At 32.6% G+C, this 15,343-nt stretch overlaps 1 protein-coding gene across 3 annotated transcripts in view; it reads left to right on the top strand.

Moving 5' to 3' along the window:
• Window positions 1-15,343, top strand: part of BRINP3 (BMP/retinoic acid inducible neural specific 3) — a 390,160-nt gene that overhangs the window by 86,772 nt on the left and 288,045 nt on the right. The window lies entirely within an intron of this gene.

Raw genomic sequence — 15,343 nt, 5'->3', positions numbered from 1 at the left:
TTTCCTCACTTGCTATTGACATGTTAATAGTATCTTTCTCAGAAGTGTTATGAAATTAGAATAAAATGTAAATGTTAAACACTGTGCATAGCATATAGTAGGTGCCCAATAAATGTGAACTGTTTTTGCATTTATACTTAACTATAGTTCAGAAAATTAATGGAAAAAAATGTTTTTTTAAATACAATTTTGCTGTTTAGTTAGCCTCTTTGTTTACATAAATTGGATCTCTCCCTCTCTCCCTCTCTGTCTCTCTCTCTATCACTCAAAAATGAGATTTTAAACCAAGAGTTAAATCCTTAACCCAAGGAACGCATGAACCAACTATTGTTAGTTCTCTCACATACAAAGGTTTATATAAGAAATACATTCTCAAACTCCAGTTTATCTAAGAATTGCTTGGTTTGATGGTAGTGCAGATTCCTGGGCCTTGAGGCCTTGTCCACAACCTTGGGATGTGGATTTTTATAAAGTACTACAGGGGATTCTGGTGCAGGTGCTCAGTGGGCAGTATTTACAGAGAAATACACTGAATGGATTTCATCTCATTTTTAGCACAAAGTACTGCATCAATCTGGAAAATGAAGCATGATATGTCTAGCATAGTGTTTCATGGATGACATTCAATACAAAAATGGGCTAGAAACTAGACTCCCTAGATTCACTTGATCCAGATTTATAGAAGGTGCAATTATTTTTTTCAGCATCATACTTAGTATATGAGAAAGTCATCTGTAAGAAGTAACCCCCTTCTGAAATTAGGTTATCTTTTCTGCCACCCATAATTTGTGTCACCACTCCTATTTATTCAAATGTTCAAAATAAAGTCTACTTAAATAAACTATCTACTCCCTGTTAATAAGATGGATCGTCAGTGAAGATTTTAAAACTAAGTTTCTCCCCTTTATAAACATACATACGATCCTTCTGACTCTTCATCCCTTATAAAGAAAGTTACAGTCTCTATGTGCTCAAGACATGAACTAATGTTAATGTGAACTTAAGTGGAGCACTAATTATAGGATAATTTATCTATCCTCTAAAAATTTTCACTAAGAAAAAATAATACGTGACTTCTGTGTTGTTTGAATTTATGTGATATTTTTAATACTTCAGTTTGATTGATAGAAACACTTCAAAATGAAGTCAAATTTTGTTTTTGTAATTTAAAGAAAAACATACTTCCTTTAACATATGTCCCAAGTAAATGTACTCTAAAAAAAAAAAAAATCTGTACTGAACAGGATATTAATCCCATACTATAGTGTTATTTCAGCAAAGTTTGACAGATTCACATATTCATTTTCTTTCCTTGGAAAATTGTTGTAAAAATCATCTCATACATTAAAAGAATGATTCAGGAAATGTAGTCAATTATTTTTGATGTATTATTATTTAGTATTAAAATAGTATTTACCTTTTCCTTTTCTTGAGACAGTTTTCTTAGTAAATTGAGGGGAGAGTTTTAATAATTTAATTCAGGTAACTAAATTACTCACACAGATAATTAATTATAACCTTAATTCAAACTCTATTTTCAAACTCCAAACAGATATTCGGTTGGGTTCCAAACTTGTTGACTCAGGGGATACAAAATTTAGATTTATAATTAGATCACAGAGTTTCACTGTATTCTCTGTGTAGAGAGAATTAGGATATGGCATGAAGGAAGTGAAACTCATTGTTTCCAGCCTAGGGATAGGGGTAATTCAGGGCGAGGTAGGGAAGTTCAATGCATGAATCCAAATGTATGGGAGGTGGGAAGGTGAGGAAACACAGGGTTAGAAATGTTGAGGTAATTATGAAAGTTAGAGAACCACAGGCATAAAGACATACTTCACTGGTTTTGGGGGAGGGCTGGAAGCCCTGACATGCACGGGTGTCTCGGTGATAGTAGAACAGGAACATGCTTAGATGAACCTGGGACATTGTTCTTGGCTCCCCATGGCTTACAAGTGGTATATAAGGGACCGCAAGTACCACTTGCCATGTTAAGGGGCTGCAGAGGGATGAGAAGTGGAGTGGCAGAAGGTCAGACTCAAGTGGAAAAGCCAAAATGGATCTAAATTTAGAGTCCAAAGGTAGAAGGTAAAGACCATGTTCTCCAAGGAGAAAGACCACCTGAACTTTAGTTCCTAGTGGCAAATAGAGCAGTCACTCCATATTGAACCCTCATCTACCCTCTACGTTCACATGGTTATGAAACTCACACATCCCCTTTGTTTCGAAGGGAGTTAAAAAAAAAAAGAGAAATGTGAAACCTTTATGCCTACAGAATCAGGAGATCTACCTAAAGAGAAATGTTTAAATACTGAAAAGGACTATATATTATACCATGTATAACAATTACATGTTATAAATAATATATATTTCTTAAGTGTTAATTTATTTCTCTTTCAAATTTTATTTTTTTTCTTTTTTAAGTTTTCATTTAAATTCCCTTAGGTGATATATAGTGTAATATTCGTTTCAGTAGTAGAATTTTGTGATTCATCACTTACATGCAACATATTTTTGAAGTGTTAATTTGACATATTTTTTAAATGTTTACTAGGTGCAAAGGCTAAACACTGATAATGAAAGCAGTGGTGTATTTAATTGAATGTATCAGAAAAACTCAATAAGCTATTCAATAGTTTTAATAAAGAATTGAATTGTGTAAAAAGCACAATTAAATGGAAGTTTTATTTTCTCTTGAAATTATTTTTTCCTTCTGTTAGCCATGCTTATGGAAACTGCAACTTTCAACCCATAATACATGACAAATAGCAGACTCCCAATACATGTTATTTCTTATATTAAGCAATTGGATTTAGAAAAAAATTACACATAGATAAGGCCATATCTCCTCTTACTCTAGTCTCAGTGATAGCCTAATAAAATCACGTATTTAGAGGAGGAATTCAAAATATAATTTTGATTAATTTTTACTCATGGTAGCACATAATAATTTATGGCAAAATGATAGGAAAAAGAAATGGTTGTAAGCCATCGATATACAAGATTACTACAAACATCACAATATGCTTTGGTTTTATGAGATCTTGTCCATGAAAAGCACTATGTACAAGATTTCTTTAGTGGTTTTAATAAATCTCTGCCTTAAAGATTTATTTATTTACTTATTTTAGAGAGGGAGAGAAAGAGTGTGGGCATGGGGACAGGCAGAGGGAGAGGAAGAAGGAGGAAGCAGACTCCCTGCTGTGTGCAGAGCCCAGAAGGGGCTGGATCCCATGACCCCAAGATCCAGACCGGAGTCCAAACTAAGAGTCTGATGCTCAAACGGCTGAGCCACCCCAATAAATCTCTGCTTTAAAAGTAAAATGTTCTAGGGGCACCTGGGTGGCTCAGTGGGTTAAGTGTCTGCCTTCAGCTCAGGTCATGATCCCAGGGTCCTGGGATGGAGCCCTGTATCCAGGGAGTCTGCTGCTCCCTCTGCCTCTCCCTCTGGCTTGTGCTTTCTCTCTCTCGCTCACTCTCTCTCTCTCTCTCAAATAAATAAAAAATAAAAAAAAAAAAAAAAAAAGTAACACATTCTAAACATGCTACAAAGACCTCTCTTTGAAATGGTGTAATTCTGCATTCATTCAGGTGTCTTTTCCTTTCCAAAATGTGAAAGGTTTTTCAGGCTAAGCTAACCACTATCCCATCATTTAACCCTCTAACTTAGGTGTATTTCCATAGAATATATTTTCTAAGTATGTGAATCTTTGTATAAAATAAATATTTAAGGAAACATAATTTACATGAAACTGTAAACATTAATAGTGAACACAGAATATAGTATTTGAAAAAAGAAATATGGGTAACAAGATACAGTTTCTTCTTACCTTTAATTAAAATGTGTTTCTCATTTTCTTTGCTGTTTTAGTTTTCATATCTTTCTCTAGTAAAAGACCTATGATATTTTAACTACCTAATTTAAGAGAAAAATAGGGTTCCTGAGATTACTATTTGATATATCCTGATTAAAGAAACCAGCAGAGTTTGCAATAATATAAATTTAGAGATTTTGCTTTTTTTGGCATATGCACATGCATATTCTCTGTAGAAAAGAGAATTAGGAATTTTAAAAAAGAGTTCAAGGAACCCATTGCCAGCTGAAATCAGTGTTACTGGAAATAATGACATTTTAATTGTGCTACTCTATTTAAAAATTCCATTTTTATTAAAAAGGAAATTATATTTTGTTCTGAGGACTCATTATATACTCCATAATAATGAGACTAAATAATCGTAAGTAAAGAGAGAGGGAAATATTTTAAAGTATTATAAAATGTTATGGAAGTGAAAAGCTTGACACTTGTTAAAATCATGTGCATGTTTCTTGGCTTAATTTGTTTCTTTGACTCAAGTACCAAATTATGATGAACAATTTACCTACAATACTTCACTAACCTACCTGATAAGAAATTCAAAATACAACAGAATTGATATCAAATATTTTCTATGGATTAAGCTTGAGTTAAAAAGAATGAAATACTGGCCATTTAGTAAATTTTCAAGCAAAATACTAGTCTTAATGCAGAGGAAAATTTTAAAATAATACTGAAATAAAATTTTCTCTACTTATTCCCTATTCCCTTGGCTTAGCTCTAGAGCATGTGGATACATTAAAATACTTCTTAAAACTGAAATTCTGCAGTGAGTGCACAAAACTAGCCGTAACATCTATTTTAGCATAATCAAATGCAGATTTTAGCAACCATTTTCAGAGTAATACATGCACTCAAGGTTTTTCAACATGCTTTTAGATTTAATAGTTCTGAGATGTGAGCTATATATAAGAAAATTAATCTAAAGTATATTTTGAATTCCTCTTTTAAGTACATGATTTTACTAGGTAATTAGAAGGAAATACAGAAGGTTGTGATTTTATATGCCTAGAGTTTTCTTAATGTCTATTGCTTTATTAAAAAATATATGTGTGTATTAGGAACCTGCAGGTTTCCATGCATTGTCCTTATATGAATTGAAGAAATGGACTTCACATATACTCTCTATCATAGATTCTGTTTGTGTATTGGAAGAAAAGCATATTGATATATTAGCAAGTCTTTGTGCTCAGTCTAAAAGAATAAAAATTTCATGCTTATTCATATGTGCTACTTTTGTCCCCAGGGGGGCTCCCTTTCCCATCAGACCTGGTCTCACCTTAGTATCCTTCTTAGAATTGCACCAAAGTCAGAAGCCTATTATCAATCAATAACTTGGGTTGACATAAGTAATACTTATTCCTACCCTGATCTTAAGAGAATTTTGTTTTCATCCTAACTGCACTTACTAGTCCTTTGACACACACTCCACATATGTATATGATATAAATGCATACACACATATGCATACATATAAATGTGTTTAAAATATTCAATGCATATATAATGTTTTCTAGAGTCCCTCAGTTAATGTTCAAGTAAATATTACAAATAAAACAAAATTAGAACCATGTACTAAATACAATATTATCCTAATATTATAATTAAAGAGTTCTTGAAAATTAGATCCTATGAATATGGGTGTTGTTTTTTAAAGGTTTTATTTATTTGAGAGAGAGAGAAAGAGAACAAGCAAGCAGGGGGAGGGGCAAGGGAAAGGGAGAGAAACTCAAGCAGACTCTGTGCTGAGTGAGGAACCTGATTTGGAGCTCGATCTCACAACCCTGAGATCATGACCTGAGCCGAAAACAAGAGTCAGTTGCTCAACTGAATGAGTTACCCAGGTGCTCTTAGGTAATTTTTTTATTTAGACATGTTCCATTCCCAATCTTGTGATTTCAGCCTGTATTGTACAGTAAGAATATAGTAAGAAATTCAGAGTAATTAAACCTAACACAAGGATTTCATTACATTAACAGCATTTCTAGGACAATAAAAACAATTTAAAAGTCATAAAACTTAGGTCAAAGAAAGTCTTAATTAGTTTGTTTTTCTGATCCTCAAGTTCCATTCTTTTTTTTTTTTTTACTTTTTTCTCTGAGAAGTGAGATTTTTTTCCTACAACCTATCCAGGTATAGAATAATAATGGAAATGGGTATAGATATGGCTTTATTGGGATGGAGGTTTTAAATTCTTTATTCTTAGTCTGACTGAAAAAATATCAAAAATGTGCAAGTGCAAAGTAAACGTAAGGTATTACAAGTTAAGGTTATCTTACTTTTCTTTTAAGAAACATTTATATTGGGCATCGGGGTGGTTCAGTTGGTTAAGCGTCTGCCTTCAGCTCAGGTCATGATCCCTGCGTCCTGGGATTGAGCGGGGAGTCTACTTCTCTGCTTCTCCCCTGGCACGTGTGCATTCTGTCTCTCTCTCTCTCTCCCTCTCTCTCTCTCTCAAATAAATAAAATTTTAAAAAAAGAAAAAAAGAGAGACATTTATATTGGGAAGAATCAAAAGTGAGCTTTTCAGAGAAATCTTTTTAAACATGAGCTGCCCTTACCTGCACCACAATATAATGTAATATGAGCAAGAGTTCCAATTATACTACTTTTGAGCTGAGTTACCTTAGTCAAGTTACCTCACTTTTTAAAAATCTCAGCTTTTTTCCATCGGTAAATTGGGAATAATAGTAGTATCTACCTCACAGACTGGTTGTAAGAATTAAGTGACATAAGTTCTGCATATGCCACTGAGTTCCTGGCCCATACATAGCAAGGGGACCAAACATTTTAGACAATATTATTATTAGTATTATCAATACTATTGCAATTATTAGGACTGTAGAGTCCAGTTTGGCATTATTTATTAAGATATTATTATTTTAATCTCATGTCTATATTATGAAAGTGTGCAGATCACAATATAATTTTAAAGCCCACTTTAAGAGGATTATTAATCATCTGGCACCAAGACATTTTTGAAGCTAATCTCCAGAAAAGTCCTTCTAATTACAAAGTTTAGGGTGTTTGACCAAGCTAATCTCTTATTCCATTTTTAACTTCATACCATCTGCTGTGCTAACCAAGTAAAATGGCAGTGCATTGAAGATTAAGGTTATGCATACATTACTATTCCCAGTGAAATACGTAGAACTGAAGAGAATGGCTTCTGAAAATTAATTAGTAGTATCTGTCCTACTTCAAGTATGGAGTGTAAAGTGATAAAGTTAACTTTCTTTAATGCTTAAAGTGATGAAGACAGACATGTTTTGGTCTCTATCATTGACCCTCAGAATCTGGCAAACCATGTTATCTAACATCAGTAGATTAAATTTAAGTTACAGTGTGGTTACAGCTCAATCATTTCCCACCTGTGGATCACCACAGAAAGCCTTAGTTCCTGGAGGAAAAGTGACTAAAAAGAACATTTCTATTTCTTATACTCCCTAAGAAACCTATAAGGTTTTTAACAAAGTCAATTTACTCTTTTCAATTTTCTATTTAAATAGAGCTATTTTAAAATCTATTGTTCTATATATTATATAATTTGTTTGTTATCTAATGGCTAATCTAAGACTAGCTATTTATCATGATGACAAGTTGCTATCATAGTAGTCTACATAATATAAATGCTCTTTCTAATTCAAGTTCAAATGCTAATCATGCTGAGTATAGACTAGCAATTATGTATCAGCAAATGAAATGCAACATATAGTTTATTAGGTATCTATTTTGAGATACTACTGTGAGGCAGGATGAAGTTTTAGAAATGAATAATCCATAACCCCTTCCTTCCAAAAGCTGTTTGAAGAAGTCTTTCTCATCTCTATAGGAACATTTTCATCAGTGTTTAAACAAGCTGTCATCACCTCTATCAATTAACAACAACAACAACAACAAACTCTCTTGGCTCTTGACCCATGACTGTCCTTTTCTCTGCACTTTTGAATAGTAAAACTCATCAAAAGAAATTTATATGCATTTTATTGCCAATACTTCTTCTTCCATTTTTTCTTGCATCCACTCCAGTTAGAGTTTGACTTAACATACCTACACCATTGAGCAATCTTAAATTCACCAAGAATTCCCACGTTCCTATAATCAATGTTCAATTGATTCATTCCAGTTCTAATAATATCTTTTTCCATTTATTAAAGCCTTATTAGTGCTTCAAAGAAAAGACAATGGTCAAAAGTGCCAAATGATATGATTTAAGCTTACAATTTTATTTTCCTGAAGAAAGGAAAATACCTTTTCCAATTCATAGAGTCCTTCACATCAATATGATTGGTTCAAATTAAGTCCTATGTAATTTCCCTTGATGATAGTAATTTTGACTTACTGACCACCAGTTAGCCTAAAACCTTGGTTCTTAACCCGGTAATTTTTAAAGCAATATAATGGTGTTGGGTTATCAAAATCTGTTCTTGGGAGTAGGAATTTTTTTTTTTTAAGATTCATGAACCACATGATGTATGGTTGGATATTTGATCAAAATTAGGATTCTGTTAGGAAGAAGACTTGGGGAATAAGGAAATGGTCAGGAGTGAGTGATCTTCACAAGTAATTTTAAACTCATTTTCACTTTTTTTGGTGAGCATTGTATCATGTACAAGCATGTCAGATCTTGGCCACAACCTTATAACTAATAAAAATATAATGAAATATTTATTATAATGTTGCATTTTATCATATTTAATTTCTTCCTCTTTATTGTGTGCTAAACAGAATTTTGCCTGGTACCCAATGTTCTTTTTGTCTCGAATATTCTTCTAGACCCACTTTGCCTTATTTCTACTTTATACACTAACACATTCATTCATTATTCATTCAAGCATTCATTAAACATCGACTTCTGTGCCCAGTACCCTGCTACATTTAATAAATAAGCTAAAGCCTGCTTAGAACCTTCACTTCAAAAAAGTCTTTCCTACTATCTCCTAGGCATATAATCTCATCCTGTGTATCTTCATAGAACTTTTGCATGATTGTGATTATTAATCTTTGATGGATTTTCCCACTAAACTGTAAGCATGGTGAATATGACTTCTTACCACTCTATTACCAGTATGTAGTCATACTGGTTTCCTAGAGCTATTGTAACAAGTTACCACAAACTGGGTGGCATAAAACAATAGACATTCATTGACTTACAGTTCTCAAGACTAGAATTCCAAAATCAAGGTGGCAGTAGGGCCATGCTCTCTGAAGGACTGAGAGGAAGACTTTTACTTATCTCTTCACAGCTTCTTATGGTTGCTGGCAATTCCTGGTGTACCTTAGCTTATAGGTGTATCTCTGCCTCTGTCATCACATGGCAACTTGCCTGTATATCTTTGTTTCAAAATTACTCTTATGAGGATAACAATCATTGGACTCATACTAATCCAGTATGACCTCGTTTCCAAAGACTCTATTTCCAAATAAAGTCTCATTCACAGGTAATGGTGGTTAGGACTTAAACATATATTTTTAGGGAACATAATTTACCAAATACCCTATAGTGTCTGGAATATTGCAGGAACTCAGAAAATATTGTTGACTAACAGATGGAGTGACTGCCCCATCTCCCATGAATACTGAAGTATACAGTCACTTACTACATAACCTGAAATATTGCAATTTCATAAAGGGAAGATATTTTACTATTCATTTTTAATGGCAACTTAAAGAAATAATTCTTTTATGATTTATGCTAAAATGTTATTTTAGCCTGTATTTACACATTTATGATGAAGGAGAATTTATTATTTGGTAATGTTTATTTTATTTTTACTAGTTGGTCAGCTGTTACTATAATATTATCTCCATAATTATATATGCATATAATTAATGCACATGTATATAAGTGTAAGAATATGTTTTTTAAATTTTAAGTACTACTTTGACCATTGTGTTGAGAAGTGACTACAGTGTTGCAAAGGTCAAAGCAAGGAGTTCAGTCTGTTGCATTTATCCACATGAGAGATGAAGGTGATTTGTACCAAGGTAATAATCTTGGAAATGGTGAGAAGTGGCTAATTCATGCACACAACTAAAGATATTGATGAATTGGAGGTAAAGTGAGAAAGAGAGAATTGTCAAGGATGACACTAGATACTTTGTTTAAACAAGAGAATGATGAAGTTGTCATTTATTTAAAAGAAGAGGAATTATTTAGAGGATTATGTTTTGGGCAGGAAAATCAAGAGTTTAATTTTGAATTTACTGAGTTTAAGATTTATTAGACTGCCAAGTACAGTTGTCAAGAAGATAGCTAAGTATTGTGGCATAAAGTTCAGCAAAGAAATCCAGACTAAAGATAACAAATTTGTGAGTCATTGTAAAGAATGGCATTTAAAGCTGTGAAGCTGGATGAAGTATCAAGGAGGTTAATATCTGCAGGGGGAAAAAAGGTCAAGACTAAGCCTTGAAACATTCACTGCTTAGAGATCACTGGATGAGGACAAGCAAACAAATGAAACTAATGAATGAGACTAAGAACAAGCAGCCAGTAAGTAGGATAAGGAAAGTATGGTGTCCTGCATGTCAAACTCACTCTACACCTTGTAGTTTCTTCAAGAATTCTCATACAACTTCAATTACAGACTCATCCTTGTCTTTAACCTTTTTTGATGGTCTCTCATTTTCATTGCCCTTCTTAAATTTTAGTATCCAAAATTAAACAGTGTTCTAAATTCATTTTGACACTGCAGAGTGTAGTGAGCTTATCAATTCCCACGATAAGCACACTATAACTCTATTAATGCTGCCTGGGATTAAATTAGCTTCTGCTAGCTTGTCATATTATTTGCTTTGATTAACTGAAAATCCCCAGGTCCTTGGCATATGAACTGTTTTCAAGCCAAGGTTCTTCTATCTTTTAACTTTTACTATTGATTTCTAGAAATTATATCTAGAAATTTTCATTTATCCATATTAAATGTCATCATTGGTTTCAGCTGATTTTGCCTTTCCAGTTTATTCTCATTCATGAGTCAGCAATCAAATAAAACAGTTATGGTTTTAAACTAGATGTCATATCCAAACCTGATAAGCGTACATTAAGTGTCTTCTGTAATTCATCAACAGCAAAAGAGATGAGGTCTGTAGCTATCTATTGAAATGTCTACACAGAATACTAGTGATTCTTCATGCTAAGAGATGGTGTTTCTTTTTGGCGATGCTGGTATTTGCAAAAGCATTTATAAAACCAAAATGATTAGTTCTGATTTTTTCTCACTTTAAAAGAATAAGAATGTTAATTATGGCATATTTGGAGAATCAAGACATAATAAAAGCATTTTCTACTATTAGCATATTTCAGAAATGGCTAGCAAATATGGGCTGATACGAGTTGTAAGCTCCTGAGTTGGATGGTTAGTCATTTAACCCTTAGTGAAACTCTAAACTAGATACTATAATCATCTCCACTTTACAGAAAAGGAAGCTGAGGCTTAAGGATGTTAGTATAGTAATTCTTCAAATAGTCATCAACACTCAATGTTGATTGTAGCTATCTATTAGAAATGTCTACACCAAGTACTAGTGATTCTTGATGCTAAGAGACAGTGTTTCTTGACCCCAGAGCTCCTGCACCTTATCCAGTAGGCTGTATTTCCTCCTTGGAAATCAGTTTAAGGAGATTAGTGTAAAATTAAAACCATAAGTAATCTCATCACCAGATGAAATTACTATAAATATTTACAGCTGTAGATTTTCAATTTTTTGAATATATATTCTTATTTAGACAATAAAAAACGTTATTCTTATTTTACATAAATGTTTTTAAAATTTGACTTTTTTTCTTTACTTAAAAACATACCTTGAACACATTCTCATGCCAAAGAGAATAGATCCTTAGCATTAATTAAGTGAATATATAGTTTATACTTAAAGGATGAGTCATTATTTTATCAATCTTATCACTGAACATTGTTTCTAAATATTTTTTTTATGTTTTGAACAGAGCTGATAAAAATACCCATTATAAAATTATAGCCACTGTGATATAGTGGTTTGAAATCACATAGCCTAAACTTTAGTCCAGGGTGCTCCATGGAATACTGATACGAGAAGTGAATTACTTGTGTCTGGAAACTAGGAGCTAGTATTTTTACATTTATATTTGTGCAAATGGTCTCATTATTTCTCCTATGAGCCTGAAAGTAAAATTTAGGATATATAAAATATTTATAGTTTTTTACATTTTGTGAAATTTTCTCTCAGGAGCCCATTAAAACTTTATAATAGCAAAACACATTTAATTACATTGATACAGATCAGAGTTTTCATTTTTCATTACTTAAAGTAAAAAATGACATTTGAAGTTTGGTTTCTCCAGAAGATATCTGTAACTCATTTATGTCCTAGGATTTACTTTTGCAAAAATCAAGTTTTTTCCTCCTATTTTATATAAAACTTAAAGTAATAGTTGTTTTTTTTTTAAGATTCAACTTTGATGGCTACATACACATAACCCTATACTAATAAAATTCTCAAAAATAAAAGTTCCAAAAATTAAAATAATGGTAAAGTGATGCAAAAGGAATTCAGAGCCAAAAGTTTTCCATCAGTAAAATAATGTGGGATGATATGATATTGCACATTTTCTTATATTAATGAGGTGACCATTTCAGTGTTGAAGTGGCCACTCATGTTTAAAGAGAGTCCCTGTCTCTTATATTCCTAAAACCGGTTGAAGATACCAAAGTTCCTGGGCCCCTCCACAAGAAAAGTTCTATGAATGATTACATAAGAACAGAGAGTTTAATTTACCAGAAAGTCAGAGGCCAGAAAATCAGTACTGATGCGCTATGTATCAGTTTAAGGGGAAGAGCAAGTTAGATGTTGCCTTCAACCTAATACTCCACTATTAACGTAAAGGAAATATACTCACTTATAACCTTCTGTTCAACTCAAATCATCTTTGTTTGCCAACATGTGGAAAGGCGTAGCTATGTACAAACGTTTTTCATTATCTGAGGATTATATATATATATCAAAAATGACAAAAATATTGATATTGATGTTTCCCAGTGATATAGATTAGATGATTTACATTGTGCTTCCTTCTTTGTCATAAACCTCACTCTGAACATTGTTTAATTATCAAATATTTTTTAAGTATTTATTTAAATTCCAGTTGGTTAACATACAGTGTAATGTTAATTTCAGGTGTACAATATAGTGAATCAACACTTCCATACATACATGCTGCTCATTACAAGTGCCCTCCTTAATCCCCATCACCTATTTAACCCATCCTCCCATCAACCTCCCCTCTGGTAACCATCAGCTTGTTTCCACAGAGGCATGCACTGGAATATTACTCAGCCATAAAAAAAAAAATGAAATTTTGCCATTTGCAATATGCAAATATTTTTAACATTTGCTATTTGAAATGTTTACCTTTTATTTCACACATCATAACCATACTTTGGAAATTGAATTTCTTTTTCTTCATAATAACAATTCTGTATTGAAACTCCCATGATAGTTGTGATGCTGCCTGGCACGTTGGAATTACTAACCACTGAGGGGCTTCATCCATAGATTTTGTTTTGTTTTTATCTTACAAAATATAGAAGGGAAGTAATGCAAAGAAAGTTTTTTTTTAGGAAGTGTAATTTTGTTTTGCAAATTATTATATAATGGAAAGGCATTAAAGGGCAGTGATTACATTAATAACAAAGACCCTGGATGTAGATTGCCTGAGTTTTGAATCTTGACCCCATTATTTACTAGACATGTGATATTATTTAATTGCTTGGTGCCTCGATTCCGTCAATTGTATAATTGTAAGAGTTATAATAACTACTTAATGAGGTTATTGTAATGATTGAATAAGTTAATACATGTAGGGTGTTCATAACAACAACTAGCTCCTAATCCTTCATAATCCATAGCATGTATTACTTTGGGAGTCTGTATAATTTGGAAGAAGGTGAAAGCACTTGCTTATAAGAATCAATAATAATTAATATTTGATTAATACTTCATAATTTAAATACTTTTCACAAATATTAGTGTGTCACATAATCTTATGAAGTCAGTGTTCTTATTCTCAATGTATATGTCAAGAAAAATAAAATTTGAAAGTACTGTGTAACTTTTCCAGGTTAAATCATTTGTAAAAAGGCAGTGCTTACGACTTATTCCCAGGGCTTATGATTTAAATTAATTTCATTATTCATGCTTTATTTTGCACACTAACAAGAGATGATTTACTCTCTGATACTATAAAATACATGTTAAAAGTACTAAGAGTCATGAATCTTATATAATCTTATATAATTGACATTATTTTCTGGAAATTTTTAGGGAGTCAGAACAAAATATCTAGAACTCAGACAATAGTTCTTGTTAAGTAAGAAATATTTACACTGACTACTATAATTTTACTAGGGAAATTTAATGTTGGAACTTAATCATGATGCTTTCTTATTTCTGGATGTGCTCATAATTACCAAATGTTGTGGTATTACACTCTAAAGGTGACAGATAATGTCTTCAATGAGTCAGAAGTCAGGTTTTATTGTTATTTTAATATGAGAACAAGAAATTTAGGTTCTCTTGAATCTAATGGCCCACTAAAAATGTTTTAAAAAAATCAGGGAGTTACTTTGTGAATGACCTCATACAAAGTACCCAGTTAGATATTTTCCTGAGATGAATAGAGAAGAAAAAAATACATCCAGGAATGGATGGGTGCCAATATACTAATTTCAAGGACCTCCTTTCATATCCCTGTTCCACCTGCACCACTGAGAAGACACAAATCAATACTGTATCTATTCTGAGTTGTCAGTTTGCCAAACCCATGTGATGAAAGCACTTGAGGAAATTTAGAATGAGGCTGGGTCTACATGACCCGCAGTGATTGAAATGACTGCAACGTTTGCTCTTCCCAGATTGGATTGGGTAACTCATTTACATGGCTTGAACCTCAAGGTCCATAACTAAGCAGTTTTATTTGGATCTCACACTGTAAACAGACCTCTTGGAACTGTGCTTTGGCCAACTCAGTGGCCAGTAATTTCATGAAAAGAAATTTATAATGAAAGGGAATTTTTAATATTTGAGAGCAAGTGAAATTCATTAGAAGGACATTTGAATTGTCAAAGGACAACTTTGAATGGCATGTTCTGAAGGGACAAAAAGTTTAATAAATATGTACTTTGCTTCAGTATTTGCTAAGGTAGACTGTCCTTTTCTCAGGAAGATTAAGCAATTAGTGCCCCACGACCCTCTTCACCAAATAAATTCATTCTTGACTCAGTGTGATCTTTAGTAGAACTTTATAGTTTGGGATTTTTTTTTTCAATTTGTTACATTACTAAGTTGAAGTATGAGTATGTTAAAACTCATTAAATGAGTACACATTTCTAATTTTCTCAGCAGCTATTGAATATGCATTTGGAACCAAAAACAATGTTTTCATTTGTGATGGTGTATTAAGAGGGAGAATGTAAATCCCAGTTGTGTAG

Source organism: Callorhinus ursinus, unplaced genomic scaffold (assembly GCF_003265705.2).
Source record: "Callorhinus ursinus isolate GAN/ISIS: 27379988/994484 unplaced genomic scaffold, GSC_fseal_2.0 scaffold54, whole genome shotgun sequence".
Lineage (NCBI taxonomy): Eukaryota > Metazoa > Chordata > Mammalia > Carnivora > Otariidae > Callorhinus > Callorhinus ursinus.
Note: the sequence above shows the minus strand (reverse complement) of the source record. Positions and strands in the feature narration are given on the sequence as shown.